Genomic DNA, 18,166 nt, shown 5'->3' with positions numbered 1-18,166 from the left:
ACTTCCACAGGCCTTGCAGAGTGTAAACAACAACAACCCAGCTTTGTTGTGTATGTAACCATAGGGATTTGTGATGTCACCTAGAACCTTCACAGCAGCGACAGCTTTATGAGGAGCATCAGCACTGCTCTGCCTGAGCAGAACCATCACCGCCATAGGTTGTCAAATAACCCGGATTTAACCCACACAGGTAAGTCCAATGGGGTGCAGGCATGTCCTCTATGCTTACAGCTTCCCGTGGGTGTTGGTTTGATACCGTTTGGGGACAGCCAAGGAGGCATCTGCAGGCAACAAAGGTAGGTGTGTGCTTGTGTGTGTGTTTCCTATGCAGATCCTAAGCCCAGTGTCACATGCAAGTAGGAGGAGTAAGAAGGGTTCCTGGCAAATCCGGGTTATGGATTGCATTTAAAAAGGCCCCGTGGGAGTGCAATGGGCCCCTGTCTTGCTGCTTAGCAATAATGGTATGGGTTTAGGTTCTGCTGTGTGTACTGGTGGTTGACTGCCCCCCAGCCCAGAGTGTGCATGGAAAATTGTCTGGCAGCCTCCCTGACAGCAAGCAGTGATAGTGCCCATGAAGGGGACCTTGTTGGGCCCGCCCCTTTCACGGTTATCGCTTCTCGGCCTTTTGGCTAAGATCAAGTGTAGTATCTGTTCTTATCAGTTTAATATCTGATACGTCCCCTATCTGGGGACCATATATTAAATGGATTTTTGAGAACGGGGGCCGATTTCGAAGCGCTTGCTTCCGTCGCCCTATGCATTGACCCGATATGGCAGTATCTTCGGGTACAGTGCACCACCCCCTTACAGGGTTAAAAAGAAAGATTCCTACTTTCATTGCTACCTGCTTGCTGGCTAGCCAGCTAGCCAGCCCTGTGGGCCTTGCTGCTGCTGCTGCAGCCAAAAAACAAAAGGTGGTGCTGCTGCTGCTTCTGCTGCTTCTGCTTCTGCTTGTGTCTGGCCGCTGTTGGAGCGTCCAGGCACAGGACTTCTGCTGCTGCTGACTAAATGGCCTCCTTAATTGGATCATTTGAGTAGCCAGCACACCTGTGCAGGTAGGGCATGACATGATAGGCAGCTGCCTTGATAGCGGGTGGGTGCTGAATGTTCCTAATTGACAAAATAAGATTAATGCTTATGAAGAAATATAAAATCTCATCCCTTCCCCAATATCGCGCCACACCCCTACCCCTTAATTCCCTGGTTGAACTTGATGGACATATGTCTTTTTTCGACCGTACTAACTATGTAACTATGTAACATAACATGGGGGGGGTCTCCTGGCTGTTCACACAGGTGTGTCATTGCTGTACATTGACCATGCATTGCTTCTGTGGTATTGCAAAGGCAAAGACAAATGCTTCCAGCCATCCATTGCACTAATGGATTGGTCATCAGCTGGCTGTCTATGTCCCGCATCAATATAGACCAAAGTACAGAGGGTTAGGCTATGCTATTGTGCACCTACCTGATGCATCAGAAGGTGCGAGGCCCTTGCTAAATTCTGTGCACAGACTTTGAGATCTATACTTTAGACTGTATCTAAACCTGCTCCAACATGGACTGACATTCTGGCCTACTTTCAGCCGATGCGACTTGTCTGTCGCTGAACAGTCGCTTTTTATGTATTCAGCACCTATGTATAATGTTGTAAAAATGCTCTAGAAGCTAAAGTCGCAGAAATGTCACACATATTTGGCCTGCAACTTTCTGTGCGACAAATTCAGACAGGAAAAATCAGTATAAATCCTTAGAAAATTATCCCCCAGTGTCTCCATCTGCTGGCGGTATTGAATAAGCATTGCTGCACTGATGGGGTATGCATTAGACGAAAAAAAAGAAGAAAAAGAAGAATAATACGCCCAGAAAAGAGGCGAAAAGGAGAAAAACGTAAAAAAACGTGAAAAAAAAGTAAGAGGAAGAGAAGGGAAAAAAAGGTGGAAATGGGTTTAAAAGTGATTTCGGCGGAGAAATATATATATATATATATATATATATATATATATATATATATATATACGCGCACACACACACATATATATAAACGTATTCTCCGTTGAGATATTGCAGCCGCTGCTGTGTCCAGGCCCAGGAGCCTTAGCACTGTGCTGTGATGTCACTCAATACCACTGACATCACTAGGTGTAAACAACATCTCTCCTTTGCTGTGTATGTGACTATGGAGCTGTTTGGTGATGTCGTCTATTATGGCCTTCATAGAAGCAACAGGAGATTGTTGCATCCATCTAGAACCCTCAGAACTACAGTGCTATGATGTCACTCACTTCCACAGGCCTTGCAGAGTGTAAACAACAACAACCCAGCTTTGTTGTGTATGTAACCATAGGGATTTGTGATGTCACCTAGAACCTTCACAGCAGCGACAGCTTTATGAGGAGCATCAGCACTGCTCTGCCTGAGCAGAACCATCACCGCCATAGGTTGTCAAATAACCCGGATTTAACCCACACAGGTAAGTCCAATGGGGTGCAGGCATGTCCTCTATGCTTACAGCTTCCCGTGGGTGTTGGTTTGATACCGTTTGGGGACAGCCAAGGAGGCATCTGCAGGCAACAAAGGTAGGTGTGTGCTTGTGTGTGTGTTTCCTATGCAGATCCTAAGCCCAGTGTCACATGCAAGTAGGAGGAGTAAGAAGGGTTCCTGGCAAATCCGGGTTATGGATTGCATTTAAAAAGGCCCCGTGGGAGTGCAATGGGCCCCTGTCTTGCTGCTTAGCAATAATGGTATGGGTTTAGGTTCTGCTGTGTGTACTGGTGGTTGACTGCCCCCCAGCCCAGAGTGTGCATGGAAAATTGTCTGGCAGCCTCCCTGACAGCAAGCAGTGATAGTGCCCATGAAGGGGACCTTGTTGGGCCCGCCCCTTTCACGGTTATCGCTTCTCGGCCTTTTGGCTAAGATCAAGTGTAGTATCTGTTCTTATCAGTTTAATATCTGATACGTCCCCTATCTGGGGACCATATATTAAATGGATTTTTGAGAACGGGGGCCGATTTCGAAGCTTGCTTCCGTCGCCCTATGCATTGACCCGATATGGCAGTATCTTCGGGTACAGTGCACCACCCCCTTACAGGGTTAAAAAGAAAGATTCCTACTTTCATTGCTACCTGCTTGCTGGCTAGCCAGCTAGCCAGCCCTGTGGGCCTTGCTGCTGCTGCTGCAGCCAAAAAACAAAAGGTGGTGCTGCTGCTGCTTCTGCTGCTTCTGCTTCTGCTTGTGTCTGGCCGCTGTTGGAGCGTCCAGGCACAGGACTTCTGCTGCTGCTGACTAAATGGCCTCCTTAATTGGATCATTTGAGTAGCCAGCACACCTGTGCAGGTAGGGCATGACATGATAGGCAGCTGCCTTGATAGCGGGTGGGTGCTGAATGTTCCTAATTGACAAAATAAGATTAATGCTTATGAAGAAATATAAAATCTCATCCCTTCCCCAATATCGCGCCACACCCCTACCCCTTAATTCCCTGGTTGAACTTGATGGACATATGTCTTTTTTCGACCGTACTAACTATGTAACTATGTAACATAACATGGGGGGGGTCTCCTGGCTGTTCACACAGGTGTGTCATTGCTGTACATTGACCATGCATTGCTTCTGTGGTATTGCAAAGGCAAAGACAAATGCTTCCAGCCATCCATTGCACTAATGGATTGGTCATCAGCTGGCTGTCTATGTCCCGCATCAATATAGACCAAAGTACAGAGGGTTAGGCTATGCTATTGTGCACCTACCTGATGCATCAGAAGGTGCGAGGCCCTTGCTAAATTCTGTGCACAGACTTTGAGATCTATACTTTAGACTGTATCTAAACCTGCTCCAACATGGACTGACATTCTGGCCTACTTTCAGCCGATGCGACTTGTCTGTCGCTGAACAGTCGCTTTTTATGTATCCAGCACCTATGTATAATGTTGTAAAAATGCTCTAGAAGCTAAAGTCGCAGAAATGTCACACATATTTGGCCTGCAACTTTCTGTGCGACAAATTCAGACAGGAAAAATCAGTATAAATCCTTAGAAAATTATCCCCCAGTGTCTCCATCTGCTGGCGGTATTGAATAAGCATTGCTGCACTGATGGGGTATGCATTAGACGAAAAAAAAGAGAGAAAAGAAGAATAATACGCCCAGAAAGAGGCGAAAAGGAGAAAAACGTAAAAAACGTGGAAAAAAAAGTAAGAGGAAGAGAAGGGAAAAAAGGTGGAAATGGGTTTAAAAGTGATTTCGGCGGAGAAATATATATATATATATATATATATATATATACGCGCACACACACACATATATATTAAACGTATTCTCCGGTTGAGAATATTGCAGCCGCTGCTGTGTCCAGGCCCAGGAGCCTTAGCACTGTGCTGTGATGTCACTCAATACCACTGACATCACTAGGTGTAAACAACATCTCTCCTTTGCTGTGTATGTGACTATGGAGCTGTTTGGTGATGTCGTCTATTATGGCCTTCATAGAAGCAACAGGAGATTGTTGCATCCCATCTAGAACCCTCAGAACTACAGTGCTATGATGTCACTCACTTCCACAGGCCTTGCAGAGTGGTAAACAACAACAACACCAGCTTTGTTGTGTATGTAACCATAGGGATTTGTGATGTCACCTAGAACCTTCACAGCAGCGACAGCTTTATGAGGAGCATCAGCACTGCTCTGCCTGAGCAGAACCATCACCGCCATAGGTGTCAATAACCCGGATTTAACCCACACAGGTAAGTCCAATGGGGTGCAGGCATGTCCTCTATGCTTACAGCTTCCCGTGGGTGTTGGTTTGATACGTTTGGGGTACAGCCAAGGAGGCATCTGCAGGCAACAAAGGTAGGTGTGTGCTTGTGTGTGTGTTCCTATGCAGATCCTAAGCCCAGTGTCACATGCAAGTAGGAGGAGTAAGGAAGGGTTCCTGGCAAATCCGGGTTATGGATTGCATTTAAAAAGGCCCCGTGGGAGTGCAATGGGCCCCTGTCTTGCTGCTTAGCAATAATGTGTATGGGTTTAGGTTCTGCTGTGTGTACTGGTGGTTGAACTGCCCCCCAGCCCAGAGTGTGCATGGAAAATTGTCTGGCAGCCTCCCTGACAGCAAGCAGTGATAGTGCCCATGAAGGGGACCTTGTTGGGCCCGCCCTTTCACGGTTATCGCTTCTCGGCCTTTTGGCTAAGATCAAGTGTAGTATCTGTTCTTATCAGTTTAATATCTGATACGTCCCCTATCTGGGGACCATATATTAAATGGATTTTGAGAACGGGGGCCGATTTCGAAGCTTGCTTCCGTCGCCCTATGCATTGACCCGATATGGCAGTATCTTCGGGTACAGTGCACCACCCCCTTACAGGGTTAAAAAGAAAGATTCCTACTTTCATTGCTACCTGCTTGCTGGCTAGCCAGCTAGCCAGCCCTGTGGGCCTTGCTGCTGCTGCTGCAGCCAAAAAACAAAAGGTGGTGCTGCTGCTGCTTTCTGCTGCTTCTGCTTCTGCTTGTGTCTGGCCGCTTGTTGGAGCGTCCAGGCACAGGACTTCTGCTGCTGCTGACTAAATGGCCTCCTTAATTGGATCATTTGAGTAGCCAGCACACCTGTGCAGGTAGGGCATGACATGATAGGCAGCTGCCTTGATAGCGGGTGGGTGCTGAATGTTCCTAATTGACAAAATAAGATTAATGCTTATGAAGAAATATAAAATCTCATCCCTTCCCCAATATCGCGCCACACCCCTACCCCTTAATTCCCCTGGTTGAACTTGATGGACATATGTCCTTTTTTCGACCGTACTAACTATGTAACTATGTAACATAACATGGGGGGGTCTCCTGGCTGTTCACACAGGTGTGTCATTGCTGTACATTGACCATGCATTGCTTCTGTGGTATTTGCAAAGGCAAAGACAAATGCTTCCAGCCATCCCATTGCACTAATGGATTGGTCATCAGCTGGCTGTCTATGTCCCGCATCAATATAGACCAAAGTACAGAGGGTTAGGCTATGCTATTGTGCACCTACCTGATGCATCAGAAGGTGCGAGGCCCTTGCTAAATTCTGTGCACAGACTTTGAGATCTATACTTTAGACTGTATCTAAACCTGCCCAACATGGACTGACATTCTGGCCTACTTTCAGCCGATGCGACTTGTCTGTCGCTGAACAGTCGCTTTTTATGTATTCAGCACCTATGTATAATGTTGTAAAAATGCTCTAGAAGCTAAAGTCGCAGAAATGTCACACATATTTGGCCTGCAACTTTCTGTGCGACAAATTCAGACAGGAAAAATCAGTATAAATCCTTAGAAAATTATCCCCCAGTGTCTCCATCTGCTGGCGGTATTGAATAAGCATTGCTGCACTGATGGGGTATGCATTAGACGAAAAAAAAGAAGAAAAAGAAGAATAATACGCCCAGAAAAGAGGCGAAAAGGAGAAAAACGTAAAAAAACGTGAAAAAAAAGTAAGAGGAAGAGAAGGGAAAAAAAGGTGGAAATGGGTTTAAAAGTGATTTCGGCGGAGAAATATATATATATATATATATATATATATATATATATATATATATATACGCGCACACACACACATATATATAAACGTATTCTCCGTTGAGATATTGCAGCCGCTGCTGTGTCCAGGCCCAGGAGCCTTAGCACTGTGCTGTGATGTCACTCAATACCACTGACATCACTAGGTGTAAACAACATCTCTCCTTTGCTGTGTATGTGACTATGGAGCTGTTTGGTGATGTCGTCTATTATGGCCTTCATAGAAGCAACAGGAGATTGTTGCATCCATCTAGAACCCTCAGAACTACAGTGCTATGATGTCACTCACTTCCACAGGCCTTGCAGAGTGTAAACAACAACAACCCAGCTTTGTTGTGTATGTAACCATAGGGATTTGTGATGTCACCTAGAACCTTCACAGCAGCGACAGCTTTATGAGGAGCATCAGCACTGCTCTGCCTGAGCAGAACCATCACCGCCATAGGTTGTCAAATAACCCGGATTTAACCCACACAGGTAAGTCCAATGGGGTGCAGGCATGTCCTCTATGCTTACAGCTTCCCGTGGGTGTTGGTTTGATACCGTTTGGGGACAGCCAAGGAGGCATCTGCAGGCAACAAAGGTAGGTGTGTGCTTGTGTGTGTGTTTCCTATGCAGATCCTAAGCCCAGTGTCACATGCAAGTAGGAGGAGTAAGAAGGGTTCCTGGCAAATCCGGGTTATGGATTGCATTTAAAAAGGCCCCGTGGGAGTGCAATGGGCCCCTGTCTTGCTGCTTAGCAATAATGGTATGGGTTTAGGTTCTGCTGTGTGTACTGGTGGTTGACTGCCCCCCAGCCCAGAGTGTGCATGGAAAATTGTCTGGCAGCCTCCCTGACAGCAAGCAGTGATAGTGCCCATGAAGGGGACCTTGTTGGGCCCGCCCCTTTCACGGTTATCGCTTCTCGGCCTTTTGGCTAAGATCAAGTGTAGTATCTGTTCTTATCAGTTTAATATCTGATACGTCCCCTATCTGGGGACCATATATTAAATGGATTTTTGAGAACGGGGGCCGATTTCGAAGCTTGCTTCCGTCGCCCTATGCATTGACCCGATATGGCAGTATCTTCGGGTACAGTGCACCACCCCCTTACAGGGTTAAAAAGAAAGATTCCTACTTTCATTGCTACCTGCTTGCTGGCTAGCCAGCTAGCCAGCCCTGTGGGCCTTGCTGCTGCTGCTGCAGCCAAAAAACAAAAGGTGGTGCTGCTGCTGCTTCTGCTGCTTCTGCTTCTGCTTGTGTCTGGCCGCTGTTGGAGCGTCCAGGCACAGGACTTCTGCTGCTGCTGACTAAATGGCCTCCTTAATTGGATCATTTGAGTAGCCAGCACACCTGTGCAGGTAGGGCATGACATGATAGGCAGCTGCCTTGATAGCGGGTGGGTGCTGAATGTTCCTAATTGACAAAATAAGATTAATGCTTATGAAGAAATATAAAATCTCATCCCTTCCCCAATATCGCGCCACACCCCTACCCCTTAATTCCCTGGTTGAACTTGATGGACATATGTCTTTTTTCGACCGTACTAACTATGTAACTATGTAACATAACATGGGGGGGGTCTCCTGGCTGTTCACACAGGTGTGTCATTGCTGTACATTGACCATGCATTGCTTCTGTGGTATTGCAAAGGCAAAGACAAATGCTTCCAGCCATCCATTGCACTAATGGATTGGTCATCAGCTGGCTGTCTATGTCCCGCATCAATATAGACCAAAGTACAGAGGGTTAGGCTATGCTATTGTGCACCTACCTGATGCATCAGAAGGTGCGAGGCCCTTGCTAAATTCTGTGCACAGACTTTGAGATCTATACTTTAGACTGTATCTAAACCTGCTCCAACATGGACTGACATTCTGGCCTACTTTCAGCCGATGCGACTTGTCTGTCGCTGAACAGTCGCTTTTTATGTATTCAGCACCTATGTATAATGTTGTAAAAATGCTCTAGAAGCTAAAGTCGCAGAAATGTCACACATATTTGGCCTGCAACTTTCTGTGCGACAAATTCAGACAGGAAAAATCAGTATAAATCCTTAGAAAATTATCCCCCAGTGTCTCCATCTGCTGGCGGTATTGAATAAGCATTGCTGCACTGATGGGGTATGCATTAGACGAAAAAAAAAAAAAAGAAGAAAAAGAAGAATAATACGCCCAGAAAAGAGGCGAAAAGGAGAAAAACGTAAAAAAACGTGAAAAAAAAGTAAGAGGAAGAGAAGGGAAAAAAAGGTGGAAATGGGTTTAAAAGTGATTTCGGCGGAGAAATATATATATATATATATATATATATATATATATATATATATATACGCGCACACACACACATATATATAAACGTATTCTCCGTTGAGATATTGCAGCCGCTGCTGTGTCCAGGCCCAGGAGCCTTAGCACTGTGCTGTGATGTCACTCAATACCACTGACATCACTAGGTGTAAACAACATCTCTCCTTTGCTGTGTATGTGACTATGGAGCTGTTTGGTGATGTCGTCTATTATGGCCTTCATAGAAGCAACAGGAGATTGTTGCATCCATCTAGAACCCTCAGAACTACAGTGCTATGATGTCACTCACTTCCACAGGCCTTGCAGAGTGTAAACAACAACAACCCAGCTTTGTTGTGTATGTAACCATAGGGATTTGTGATGTCACCTAGAACCTTCACAGCAGCGACAGCTTTATGAGGAGCATCAGCACTGCTCTGCCTGAGCAGAACCATCACCGCCATAGGTTGTCAAATAACCCGGATTTAACCCACACAGGTAAGTCCAATGGGGTGCAGGCATGTCCTCTATGCTTACAGCTTCCCGTGGGTGTTGGTTTGATACCGTTTGGGGACAGCCAAGGAGGCATCTGCAGGCAACAAAGGTAGGTGTGTGCTTGTGTGTGTGTTTCCTATGCAGATCCTAAGCCCAGTGTCACATGCAAGTAGGAGGAGTAAGAAGGGTTCCTGGCAAATCCGGGTTATGGATTGCATTTAAAAAGGCCCCGTGGGAGTGCAATGGGCCCCTGTCTTGCTGCTTAGCAATAATGGTATGGGTTTAGGTTCTGCTGTGTGTACTGGTGGTTGACTGCCCCCCAGCCCAGAGTGTGCATGGAAAATTGTCTGGCAGCCTCCCTGACAGCAAGCAGTGATAGTGCCCATGAAGGGGACCTTGTTGGGCCCGCCCCTTTCACGGTTATCGCTTCTCGGCCTTTTGGCTAAGATCAAGTGTAGTATCTGTTCTTATCAGTTTAATATCTGATACGTCCCCTATCTGGGGACCATATATTAAATGGATTTTTGAGAACGGGGGCCGATTTCGAAGCTTGCTTCCGTCGCCCTATGCATTGACCCGATATGGCAGTATCTTCGGGTACAGTGCACCACCCCCTTACAGGGTTAAAAAGAAAGATTCCTACTTTCATTGCTACCTGCTTGCTGGCTAGCCAGCTAGCCAGCCCTGTGGGCCTTGCTGCTGCTGCTGCAGCCAAAAAACAAAAGGTGGTGCTGCTGCTGCTTCTGCTGCTTCTGCTTCTGCTTGTGTCTGGCCGCTGTTGGAGCGTCCAGGCACAGGACTTCTGCTGCTGCTGACTAAATGGCCTCCTTAATTGGATCATTTGAGTAGCCAGCACACCTGTGCAGGTAGGGCATGACATGATAGGCAGCTGCCTTGATAGCGGGTGGGTGCTGAATGTTCCTAATTGACAAAATAAGATTAATGCTTATGAAGAAATATAAAATCTCATCCCTTCCCCAATATCGCGCCACACCCCTACCCCTTAATTCCCTGGTTGAACTTGATGGACATATGTCTTTTTTCGACCGTACTAACTATGTAACTATGTAACATAACATGGGGGGGGTCTCCTGGCTGTTCACACAGGTGTGTCATTGCTGTACATTGACCATGCATTGCTTCTGTGGTATTGCAAAGGCAAAGACAAATGCTTCCAGCCATCCATTGCACTAATGGATTGGTCATCAGCTGGCTGTCTATGTCCCGCATCAATATAGACCAAAGTACAGAGGGTTAGGCTATGCTATTGTGCACCTACCTGATGCATCAGAAGGTGCGAGGCCCTTGCTAAATTCTGTGCACAGACTTTGAGATCTATACTTTAGACTGTATCTAAACCTGCTCCAACATGGACTGACATTCTGGCCTACTTTCAGCCGATGCGACTTGTCTGTCGCTGAACAGTCGCTTTTTATGTATTCAGCACCTATGTATAATGTTGTAAAAATGCTCTAGAAGCTAAAGTCGCAGAAATGTCACACATATTTGGCCTGCAACTTTCTGTGCGACAAATTCAGACAGGAAAAATCAGTATAAATCCTTAGAAAATTATCCCCCAGTGTCTCCATCTGCTGGCGGTATTGAATAAGCATTGCTGCACTGATGGGGTATGCATTAGACGAAAAAAAAGAAGAAAAAGAAGAATAATACGCCCAGAAAAGAGGCGAAAAGGAGAAAAACGTAAAAAAACGTGAAAAAAAAGTAAGAGGAAGAGAAGGGAAAAAAAGGTGGAAATGGGTTTAAAAGTGATTTCGGCGGAGAAATATATATATATATATATATATATATATATATATATATATATATACGCGCACACACACACATATATATAAACGTATTCTCCGTTGAGATATTGCAGCCGCTGCTGTGTCCAGGCCCAGGAGCCTTAGCACTGTGCTGTGATGTCACTCAATACCACTGACATCACTAGGTGTAAACAACATCTCTCCTTTGCTGTGTATGTGACTATGGAGCTGTTTGGTGATGTCGTCTATTATGGCCTTCATAGAAGCAACAGGAGATTGTTGCATCCATCTAGAACCCTCAGAACTACAGTGCTATGATGTCACTCACTTCCACAGGCCTTGCAGAGTGTAAACAACAACAACCCAGCTTTGTTGTGTATGTAACCATAGGGATTTGTGATGTCACCTAGAACCTTCACAGCAGCGACAGCTTTATGAGGAGCATCAGCACTGCTCTGCCTGAGCAGAACCATCACCGCCATAGGTTGTCAAATAACCCGGATTTAACCCACACAGGTAAGTCCAATGGGGTGCAGGCATGTCCTCTATGCTTACAGCTTCCCGTGGGTGTTGGTTTGATACCGTTTGGGGACAGCCAAGGAGGCATCTGCAGGCAACAAAGGTAGGTGTGTGCTTGTGTGTGTGTTTCCTATGCAGATCCTAAGCCCAGTGTCACATGCAAGTAGGAGGAGTAAGAAGGGTTCCTGGCAAATCCGGGTTATGGATTGCATTTAAAAAGGCCCCGTGGGAGTGCAATGGGCCCCTGTCTTGCTGCTTAGCAATAATGGTATGGGTTTAGGTTCTGCTGTGTGTACTGGTGGTTGACTGCCCCCCAGCCCAGAGTGTGCATGGAAAATTGTCTGGCAGCCTCCCTGACAGCAAGCAGTGATAGTGCCCATGAAGGGGACCTTGTTGGGCCCGCCCCTTTCACGGTTATCGCTTCTCGGCCTTTTGGCTAAGATCAAGTGTAGTATCTGTTCTTATCAGTTTAATATCTGATACGTCCCCTATCTGGGGACCATATATTAAATGGATTTTTGAGAACGGGGGCCGATTTCGAAGCTTGCTTCCGTCGCCCTATGCATTGACCCGATATGGCAGTATCTTCGGGTACAGTGCACCACCCCCTTACAGGGTTAAAAAGAAAGATTCCTACTTTCATTGCTACCTGCTTGCTGGCTAGCCAGCTAGCCAGCCCTGTGGGCCTTGCTGCTGCTGCTGCAGCCAAAAAACAAAAGGTGGTGCTGCTGCTGCTTCTGCTTCTGCTTGTGTCTGGCCGCTGTTGGAGCGTCCAGGCACAGGACTTCTGCTGCTGCTGACTAAATGGCCTCCTTAATTGGATCATTTGAGTAGCCAGCACACCTGTGCAGGTAGGGCATGACATGATAGGCAGCTGCCTTGATAGCGGGTGGGTGCTGAATGTTCCTAATTGACAAAATAAGATTAATGCTTATGAAGAAATATAAAATCTCATCCCTTCCCCAATATCGCGCCACACCCCTACCCCTTAATTCCCTGGTTGAACTTGATGGACATATGTCTTTTTTCGACCGTACTAACTATGTAACTATGTAACATAACATGGGGGGGGTCTCCTGGCTGTTCACACAGGTGTGTCATTGCTGTACATTGACCATGCATTGCTTCTGTGGTATTGCAAAGGCAAAGACAAATGCTTCCAGCCATCCATTGCACTAATGGATTGGTCATCAGCTGGCTGTCTATGTCCCGCATCAATATAGACCAAAGTACAGAGGGTTAGGCTATGCTATTGTGCACCTACCTGATGCATCAGAAGGTGCGAGGCCCTTGCTAAATTCTGTGCACAGACTTTGAGATCTATACTTTAGACTGTATCTAAACCTGCTCCAACATGGACTGACATTCTGGCCTACTTTCAGCCGATGCGACTTGTCTGTCGCTGAACAGTCGCTTTTTATGTATTCAGCACCTATGTATAATGTTGTAAAAATGCTCTAGAAGCTAAAGTCGCAGAAATGTCACACATATTTGGCCTGCAACTTTCTGTGCGACAAATTCAGACAGGAAAAATCAGTATAAATCCTTAGAAAATTATCCCCCAGTGTCTCCATCTGCTGGCGGTATTGAATAAGCATTGCTGCACTGATGGGGTATGCATTAGACGAAAAAAAAGAAGAAAAAGAAGAATAATACGCCCAGAAAAGAGGCGAAAAGGAGAAAAACGTAAAAAAACGTGAAAAAAAAGTAAGAGGAAGAGAAGGGAAAAAAAGGTGGAAATGGGTTTAAAAGTGATTTCGGCGGAGATATATATATATATATATATATATATATATATATATATATATATACGCGCACACACACACATATATATAAACGTATTCTCCGTTGAGATATTGCAGCCGCTGCTGTGTCCAGGCCCAGGAGCCTTAGCACTGTGCTGTGATGTCACTCAATACCACTGACATCACTAGGTGTAAACAACATCTCTCCTTTGCTGTGTATGTGACTATGGAGCTGTTTGGTGATGTCGTCTATTATGGCCTTCATAGAAGCAACAGGAGATTGTTGCATCCATCTAGAACCCTCAGAACTACAGTGCTATGATGTCACTCACTTCCACAGGCCTTGCAGAGTGTAAACAACAACAACCCAGCTTTGTTGTGTATGTAACCATAGGGATTTGTGATGTCACCTAGAACCTTCACAGCAGCGACAGCTTTATGAGGAGCATCAGCACTGCTCTGCCTGAGCAGAACCATCACCGCCATAGGTTGTCAAATAACCCGGATTTAACCCACACAGGTAAGTCCAATGGGGTGCAGGCATGTCCTCTATGCTTACAGCTTCCCGTGGGTGTTGGTTTGATACCGTTTGGGGACAGCCAAGGAGGCATCTGCAGGCAACAAAGGTAGGTGTGTGCTTGTGTGTGTGTTTCCTATGCAGATCCTAAGCCCAGTGTCACATGCAAGTAGGAGGAGTAAGAAGGGTTCCTGGCAAATCCGGGTTATGGATTGCATTTAAAAAGGCCCCGTGGGAGTGCAATGGGCCCCTGTCTTGCTGCTTAGCAATAATGGTATGGGTTTAGGTTCTGCTGTGTGTACTGGTGGTTGACTGCCCCCCAGCCCAGAGTGTGCATGGAAAATTGTCTGGCAGCCTCCCTGACAGCAAGCAGTGATAGTGCCCATGAAGGGGACCTTGTTGGGCCCGCCCCTTTCACGGTTATCGCTTCTCGGCCTTTTGGCTAAGATCAAGTGTAGTATCTGTTCTTATCAGTTTAATATCTGATACGTCCCCTATCTGGGGACCATATATTAAATGGATTTTTGAGAACGGGGGCCGATTTCGAAGCTTGCTTCCGTCGCCCTATGCATTGACCCGATATGGCAGTATCTTCGGGTACAGTGCACCACCCCCTTACAGGGTTAAAAAGAAAGATTCCTACTTTCATTGCTACCTGCTTGCTGGCTAGCCAGCTAGCCAGCCCTGTGGGCCTTGCTGCTGCTGCTGCAGCCAAAAAACAAAAGGTGGTGCTGCTGCTGCTTCTGCTGCTTCTGCTTCTGCTTGTGTCTGGCCGCTGTTGGAGCGTCCAGGCACAGGACTTCTGCTGCTGCTGACTAAATGGCCTCCTTAATTGGATCATTTGAGTAGCCAGCACACCTGTGCAGGTAGGGCATGACATGATAGGCAGCTGCCTTGATAGCGGGTGGGTGCTGAATGTTCCTAATTGACAAAATAAGATTAATGCTTATGAAGAAATATAAAATCTCATCCCTTCCCCAATATCGCGCCACACCCCTACCCCTTAATTCCCTGGTTGAACTTGATGGACATATGTCTTTTTTCGACCGTACTAACTATGTAACTATGTAACATAACATGGGGGGGGTCTCCTGGCTGTTCACACAGGTGTGTCATTGCTGTACATTGACCATGCATTGCTTCTGTGGTATTGCAAAGGCAAAGACAAATGCTTCCAGCCATCCATTGCACTAATGGATTGGTCATCAGCTGGCTGTCTATGTCCCGCATCAATATAGACCAAAGTACAGAGGGTTAGGCTATGCTATTGTGCACCTACCTGATGCATCAGAAGGTGCGAGGCCCTTGCTAAATTCTGTGCACAGACTTTGAGATCTATACTTTAGACTGTATCTAAACCTGCTCCAACATGGACTGACATTCTGGCCTACTTTCAGCCGATGCGACTTGTCTGTCGCTGAACAGTCGCTTTTTATGTATTCAGCACCTATGTATAATGTTGTAAAAATGCTCTAGAAGCTAAAGTCGCAGAAATGTCACACATATTTGGCCTGCAACTTTCTGTGCGACAAATTCAGACAGGAAAAATCAGTATAAATCCTTAGAAAATTATCCCCCAGTGTCTCCATCTGCTGGCGGTATTGAATAAGCATTGCTGCACTGATGGGGTATGCATTAGACGAAAAAAAAGAAGAAAAAGAAGAATAATACGCCCAGAAAAGAGGCGAAAAGGAGAAAAACGTAAAAAAACGTGAAAAAAAAGTAAGAGGAAGAGAAGGGAAAAAAAGGTGGAAATGGGTTTAAAAGTGATTTCGGCGGAGAAATATATATATATATATATATATATATATATATATATATATATATACGCGCACACACACACATATATATAAACGTATTCTCCGTTGAGATATTGCAGCCGCTGCTGTGTCCAGGCCCAGGAGCCTTAGCACTGTGCTGTGATGTCACTCAATACCACTGACATCACTAGGTGTAAACAACATCTCTCCTTTGCTGTGTATGTGACTATGGAGCTGTTTGGTGATGTCGTCTATTATGGCCTTCATAGAAGCAACAGGAGATTGTTGCATCCATCTAGAACCCTCAGAACTACAGTGCTATGATGTCACTCACTTCCACAGGCCTTGCAGAGTGTAAACAACAACAACCCAGCTTTGTTGTGTATGTAACCATAGGGATTTGTGATGTCACCTAGAACCTTCACAGCAGCGACAGCTTTATGAGGAGCATCAGCACTGCTCTGCCTGAGCAGAACCATCACCGCCATAGGTTGTCAAATAACCCGGATTTAACCCACACAGGTAAGTCCAATGGGGTGCAGGCATGTCCTCTATGCTTACAGCTTCCCGTGGGTGTTGGTTTGATACCGTTTGGGGACAGCCAAGGAGGCATCTGCAGGCAACAAAGGTAGGTGTGTGCTTGTGTGTGTGTTTCCTATGCAGATCCTAAGCCCAGTGTCACATGCAAGTAGGAGGAGTAAGAAGGGTTCCTGGCAAATCCGGGTTATGGATTGCATTTAAAAAGGCCCCGTGGGAGTGCAATGGGCCCCTGTCTTGCTGCTTAGCAATAATGGTATGGGTTTAGGTTCTGCTGTGTGTACTGGTGGTTGACTGCCCCCCAGCCCAGAGTGTGCATGGAAAATTGTCTGGCAGCCTCCCTGACAGCAAGCAGTGATAGTGCCCATGAAGGGGACCTTGTTGGGCCCGCCCCTTTCACGGTTATCGCTTCTCGGCCTTTTGGCTAAGATCAAGTGTAGTATCTGTTCTTATCAGTTTAATATCTGATACGTCCCCTATCTGGGGACCATATATTAAATGGATTTTTGAGAACGGGGGCCGATTTCGAAGCTTGCTTCCGTCGCCCTATGCATTGACCCGATATGGCAGTATCTTCGGGTACAGTGCACCACCCCCTTACAGGGTTAAAAAGAAAGATTCCTACTTTCATTGCTACCTGCTTGCTGGCTAGCCAGCTAGCCAGCCCTGTGGGCCTTGCTGCTGCTGCTGCAGCCAAAAAACAAAAGGTGGTGCTGCTGCTGCTTCTGCTGCTTCTGCTTCTGCTTGTGTCTGGCCGCTGTTGGAGCGTCCAGGCACAGGACTTCTGCTGCTGCTGACTAAATGGCCTCCTTAATTGGATCATTTGAGTAGCCAGCACACCTGTGCAGGTAGGGCATGACATGATAGGCAGCTGCCTTGATAGCGGGTGGGTGCTGAATGTTCCTAATTGACAAAATAAGATTAATGCTTATGAAGAAATATAAAATCTCATCCCTTCCCCAATATCGCGCCACACCCCTACCCCTTAATTCCCTGGTTGAACTTGATGGACATATGTCTTTTTTCGACCGTACTAACTATGTAACTATGTAACATAACATGGGGGGGGTCTCCTGGCTGTTCACACAGGTGTGTCATTGCTGTACATTGACCATGCATTGCTTCTGTGGTATTGCAAAGGCAAAGACAAATGCTTCCAGCCATCCATTGCACTAATGGATTGGTCATCAGCTGGCTGTCTATGTCCCGCATCAATATAGACCAAAGTACAGAGGGTTAGGCTATGCTATTGTGCACCTACCTGATGCATCAGAAGGTGCGAGGCCCTTGCTAAATTCTGTGCACAGACTTTGAGATCTATACTTTAGACTGTATCTAAACCTGCTCCAACATGGACTGACATTCTGGCCTACTTTCAGCCGATGCGACTTGTCTGTCGCTGAACAGTCGCTTTTTATGTATTCAGCACCTATGTATAATGTTGTAAAAATGCTCTAGAAGCTAAAGTCGCAGAAATGTCACACATATTTGGCCTGCAACTTTCTGTGCGACAAATTCAGACAGGAAAAATCAGTATAAATCCTTAGAAAATTATCCCCCAGTGTCTCCATCTGCTGGCGGTATTGAATAAGCATTGCTGCACTGATGGGGTATGCATTAGACGAAAAAAAAGAAGAAAAAGAAGAATAATACGCCCAGAAAAGAGGCGAAAAGGAGAAAAACGTAAAAAAACGTGAAAAAAAAGTAAGAGGAAGAGAAGGGAAAAAAAGGTGGAAATGGGTTTAAAAGTGATTTCGGCGGAGAAATATATATATATATATATATATATATATATATATATATATATATATACGCGCACACACACACATATATATAAACGTATTCTCCGTTGAGATATTGCAGCCGCTGCTGTGTCCAGGCCCAGGAGCCTTAGCACTGTGCTGTGATGTCACTCAATACCACTGACATCACTAGGTGTAAACAACATCTCTCCTTTGCTGTGTATGTGACTATGGAGCTGTTTGGTGATGTCGTCTATTATGGCCTTCATAGAA

General features: G+C 45.9%; 8 non-coding genes across 8 annotated transcripts; all 8 read left to right on the top strand.

Annotated features, from left to right (window-relative positions):
- Positions 1 to 609: 609 nt before the first annotated feature.
- On the top strand, positions 610 to 802 carry LOC130337751 (U2 spliceosomal RNA). Its single transcript, XR_008878587.1, has one exon. It is a non-coding gene; the product is annotated as a U2 spliceosomal RNA (small nuclear RNA).
- A 2,090-nt stretch (positions 803 to 2,892) lies between these two features.
- LOC130337770 (U2 spliceosomal RNA) lies at positions 2,893 to 3,083 on the top strand. The gene has a single exon (XR_008878600.1). It is a non-coding gene; the product is annotated as a U2 spliceosomal RNA (small nuclear RNA).
- Positions 3,084 to 5,160: 2,077 nt separating this feature from the next.
- On the top strand, positions 5,161 to 5,350 carry LOC130337750 (U2 spliceosomal RNA). The gene has a single exon (XR_008878586.1). It is a non-coding gene; the product is annotated as a U2 spliceosomal RNA (small nuclear RNA).
- A 2,094-nt stretch (positions 5,351 to 7,444) lies between these two features.
- LOC130337769 (U2 spliceosomal RNA) lies at positions 7,445 to 7,635 on the top strand. Its single transcript, XR_008878599.1, has one exon. It is a non-coding gene; the product is annotated as a U2 spliceosomal RNA (small nuclear RNA).
- Positions 7,636 to 9,729: 2,094 nt separating this feature from the next.
- On the top strand, positions 9,730 to 9,920 carry LOC130337768 (U2 spliceosomal RNA). Its single transcript, XR_008878598.1, has one exon. It is a non-coding gene; the product is annotated as a U2 spliceosomal RNA (small nuclear RNA).
- A 2,088-nt stretch (positions 9,921 to 12,008) lies between these two features.
- LOC130337767 (U2 spliceosomal RNA) lies at positions 12,009 to 12,199 on the top strand. The gene has a single exon (XR_008878597.1). It is a non-coding gene; the product is annotated as a U2 spliceosomal RNA (small nuclear RNA).
- Positions 12,200 to 14,276: 2,077 nt separating this feature from the next.
- On the top strand, positions 14,277 to 14,467 carry LOC130337766 (U2 spliceosomal RNA). The gene has a single exon (XR_008878596.1). It is a non-coding gene; the product is annotated as a U2 spliceosomal RNA (small nuclear RNA).
- Positions 14,468 to 16,555: 2,088 nt separating this feature from the next.
- On the top strand, positions 16,556 to 16,746 carry LOC130337764 (U2 spliceosomal RNA). Its single transcript, XR_008878594.1, has one exon. It is a non-coding gene; the product is annotated as a U2 spliceosomal RNA (small nuclear RNA).
- The last annotated feature ends 1,420 nt before the right edge of the window (positions 16,747 to 18,166 follow it).

The sequence above is a fragment of the Hyla sarda genome, unplaced genomic scaffold (genome assembly GCF_029499605.1).
Source record: "Hyla sarda isolate aHylSar1 unplaced genomic scaffold, aHylSar1.hap1 scaffold_506, whole genome shotgun sequence".
NCBI classification, from domain to species: Eukaryota; Metazoa; Chordata; class Amphibia; order Anura; family Hylidae; genus Hyla; species Hyla sarda.
This window is presented reverse-complemented; position numbering and strand designations above follow the sequence as displayed.